Source organism: Oryx dammah, unplaced genomic scaffold, assembly GCF_014754425.2.
Source record: "Oryx dammah isolate SB20612 unplaced genomic scaffold, SCBI_Odam_1.1 HiC_scaffold_16, whole genome shotgun sequence".
In the NCBI taxonomy this organism is placed as follows: Eukaryota; Metazoa; Chordata; class Mammalia; order Artiodactyla; family Bovidae; genus Oryx; species Oryx dammah.
The window spans coordinates 484759-489081 of NW_024070200.1; positions in this window are offsets into that span (position 1 = coordinate 484759).

Below are 4323 nucleotides of genomic sequence, written 5' to 3' on the forward strand. Positions count from 1 at the left end.
GCACCGGGCCGTGGATGGAACTGTGGCCCTGGGGGCGGTGGCTGTCGTGGCAGGAGAGGCTGTGGGCAGGTCCGGAGGTGCGTGCTCCCTGCTCCTGGGTCCTCCCTGAGTGGGGCTGGGCTGGTGCCCCCCTCAGTAGCCCTGTGGCCCTGGGCACTGGTGATAAGTCTTGCTCCACCTGCTGACCTGTGTGCAGGCTGGCCTGCAAGCCCCACAGAACCCCCACTCGGGGAGTCAGGGATGACGTGAGCTGCCCTTGAGTGCCTGGGGTCGCAGGGGGGCTGGACATCTGCCCCACCAGGCAGCCAGCAGGACCTCCGGCGTACGCTGGGGCCTCTGTGAGGAGTGTGTGCGGGTCATCATGGCCGTGGGTGTCTGCAGGCGCGGCAGGGCTGTCATTTGGGAGAGGGCCAGGGAGGTTTCTTGGAGGGAAGGCTGGCTTGCCCCTCTGTGAGGGTGGTGGCCTAGCCTGGCCCTTTCCCAGAGGCCCCCAAATCCTCTGGTCAGCCCCTTGGATGATGCCCTAGGACATGATGGGGGCAGCCTGGGTCATGGTCCACTGACCCTGTAGAGGGCAGAGTGGCCAGGAGATCCTGCCGGACAGACAGGTTGGGACTGGGGGTCCGGGTGACCAGGAGCTTTTGCTGTGAACCTGCGTGCCCTGTGCCCAGTGTTCGATGGGAGGGGCGCTGAGCACGCTGCCTCTGGCTTCTGCTGAAACGCTGCTGTTAGGAGGGGACAGCTCCCCGGCTGAGGTCCCCTACCTCCTGTGCTCCCTGCCCGCCCCGGGCCAGCGGGCACTTTCCTTTCTGCTGGCCTGGGGGTTGTGTGTGGCTGAGCCCCTTCAGGAGTGGCTCAGAGCCCGTGGCCCCCGAGTCTGGCCCTTGGGGCCGCCCTAGGGTGGCTGCACCCAGGAGGCCCACTCAGGCAGCACCACCTGTATGCAAATACCGGCTGTGACCCAGGTGGGGCGACCCGGGTAGGGTCTCCTGGGAGCCCAGCCCGGCAGTGGGGTGCTGTGGGGGGCGGTGCTCGGGCCTAGGTGTGGGGCCGGCGGGGTGGTGCCGTGCTGGGGTCCCGAGTGCTAGCTCCGCCCTGTCAGAGGGGCCCTGAGGGCGGCCCTGGGCTGGGATGTCTGGAGAGTCTGAGGCAGGGGCTCTGCCCAGCCTGGAGCTGCCCCACCCCGCCCACACCTTCCAGCCGCCGCTGCCCACCTCCTGAGCTCCACTGCCTGCCCACTCAGAGGGGCCTCTGCTGGGCCCTGGGTGAGGCTGGGGGCCCTCTGCCCTGGGAAGTACATGGGCTTCGGCCTGGCAGGACAGGGCCCTGGTCTTGGGTGCGGTCCAGCTCTGCACTCTGCTCGGCAGCCCGTTGAGGCAGGTCAGCAGGCACTGCCGGGCCTAATGGAGCTGGCATCGATTTCCTGGCAGTGGGGTGGGGGGGGTGCTGTAACCGGAAACTCCCCTCCCTGGCTGCTATATTTAGCACCGCAAAACAGGGGCGGAAGTAGCTCACTCAGCCCCACCGGCTCTGTCCACATGCCCAGCAGCCGGTGCCCAGCCTGGTCCTGAGCAGCGTGGCCGGGCTGAGCCGTGCCCCCTCCACATGTGTGCCTTGTCTGGCGCAGAGTGACGCCCCCTGGGGCAGGGGGCTAGGAGAGGGAGCCCTTGGGTTAGGGGGCAGGTGGGGCTGGGACACTGAGCGGCGTGTGACCCAGGGAGCCCCAAACTATCCCAGGGTCTTCCTGGAAGAGGTGGGAGCCTGGCTGTCTCTGGGTCTTAGCCCTCTGGCTCCCCCACCACCACAGGAGGAGACCGCTGGAGGAGGATCGCCCACCCCGCAGCCCCAGTCCCAGCCCCTTCCCTCAAGTGGCCAGCGTCCTGCCTTCAGCCTCTCCTGGGTCCATTATGTCCAGGCTCTGGCTCCTGGGAGGCAGGGGGTGGGGGAGGGGACGATGAGGGCATCTGTGGCCTGTAGGGGGCACCCTGGGCAGGGAGGCAGGGAGCCTGCTTTGCTCCCAAAGGGCCTGGATGGAAGCAGAGGGGGGCCGGACCCCTGTCTCCCCACGTTGCAGGGCGGGTGGGGTCTCCCTGGGCCCCAGGGCGGCTCCGCTCCCTGGCAGGTTGAGTTGGAATTGAGGTGGGCTGAGCGTCCCTCACTGCCGCCTTCGAGCCAAGACAGCCCTGAGCAGGGCAGGGCCTCCGCCCAGAGCAGCAGCTCCTGGGACTTGTGGACCAGCCACCAGGGTCAGCCACGGCGCCCCGCGGAGCATCCTGGCCGTCTGCTTCTCCTGCAACTGGCCGCCGGCAGGAAGCTTCGAGGTGGACGAGGGGCACAGAGGGCGGCGGTGGAGGGGGGGGTTGCTGTTCTCCAGATTCCACCTCTCACTTGTGCCGGAATTGCCCCCTCGGCCCCTCCACGGCCAGGACCCTGCCAGGCCACTGGCCCCTCTCGTTTGCTTGTGGCCTTCCTGTCCGACCTCAACCCGTGCTGCCCTTCCCCCCTACAGCCAGGGATCTTTGTGACAATGTAAGTCACAAATGTGCAGCCCAACCCAGCTCAGCTGCTTTCTGTGACTTCCCGTCAGTCTTCGCAGGAAGGCTCGCCAGGCCGGCCCAGCATAGCCGGTGCTCGCCACCCCTTCCAGCCTCCCCAGGCCCTCACCTGCTCTGCCGAGGCCACGAGTCCTCCTCCTCAGCCCCAGGGCCTTTGCACGTGCTGTTTGCAGCCTTTACCTGGCCGACCTTGGCCTGCCCCCTGGGTCTGAGCAGGCCTACTGGGCAGGGTACTCCCACGTGCCTCACTCAGTACAATTTGCTGTTCTGTGTTAAGTTCCCTGCCCATTCCACCAGCCCCACTGGAAACCACTCACAGGTGGGTCGGCAGGGGCTGTGTCCACCTTGCTCATGGTTTGAGTGAGTGCTGGAGGGCAGTGGGTAGTAAGGCAGTGGGCAAGGGCCAGGATGGAGCTCTGCCCCCGGGGATGGTGCAGGGGGCTGCTCCTCCCTGATGGGGCCTGCAGGACTCCGTCCCTGCCCTTGGGCCAGAGCAGGGGGCAGGGAGCCTCTCTCCGTGAACCCACTACCTCCACAGGCAGTAACCACTGCCCAGGAAGCAACTGGAAGGGTCTGAACAGCGCTTACATTCCTTTATTTGGTGGGGGTCGCTGTGCATGGCGGGGCCTGGCTTGTGTCCTGCCCCCTCCCAACCTAGAGGGGGGCTCAGGTCAGCATGGGTGTTTGGAGGGCCCAGCTCTTTAGGCTCCTGGGGGCTGGACCCCTGGGCTGGGCAGTGAAACCAGGGCCGTGGGCCAATTTGCTGAAGGAGCCAGGGATGGAAGAAAGCCCAGTTGCTACCGGGGTTGGGCGGGGAAACCCCTTTGGACCAAAGCAGTATCCCTAAAGGCCAAGGTGATCTCCAGCCTTGGAAGGGACCCTGTTTGGCGGAGAGGAGGGGGTGTTTGGAGACCCGGAGCCTTGGCATGACTCCGTGGAGGTGAGGCGAGGTTGCTCCAGGAGAGGGCAATAAGGCGATGAGAGGAGTGGGATACGGGGGCCTGGCGACCAGGACAGCAGCCGCAGCCTCTCTGGGCGGCCTTCACTTTGTCCTGTGGGGCGTGCACCACCGTCCTTTATTCGCACCCTCCTCGTCCGCGCCCAAACCACGACCCCCATCCCGGACGTTCCTCGGATGTACGGCCTGGAGACCCCTGCCACCAGAGCAGAGCTGGACACGGGCCGCGCAGTAGTTCTGTGGCTTCCGACCTGCGGGCAGTGGGGCGGGCGTCCGAGGAGAGCAGCGCCCCCTGCGGAGGGAGTGACCGGGGGAGGTATTCCCGGGGCCGGGGGCGCGTAGTAGGGCCGCGCCCGCCCCAAGAAGGGTAGAGCCCTGATTTGTGCAGGAGGCAGCCTCTCCCCTGGGACCGCTAGGAGCGCGGCGGCGGCGCACCGGTGGGAGGGGACCGCGGCGGTGACCTCAGGGGGCGCCCCACCCCCTGGCTCCGGAGACCCGGCGGGGCTCCGGCGAGGCGCGGCCGCGTTGCGGCGCCAGGTCCCCCTCTCCTGGCTCCGGCCGAGGCGCTAGCGGAGGCCCCGCCGCCCCACCGCCAGGAGCCCCGCGAGGCGCGCGCCGGGCCAGGGCGCTGACAGGAGGCGCCCTCCGCCGCCTTTAAATCCCGGGCGCCCCCGGCCCCCCCCGCCCCACCCCTTGGCGCGGCCCCGCCCCCTCATGCATATGCAGGTGCGCGGGTGACGAATGGGCGAGCGAGCTGTCAGTCTCGCCCCGAACTTGTCGGCTGCGGGCGAGCGCAGCGCGGGCGCGCAG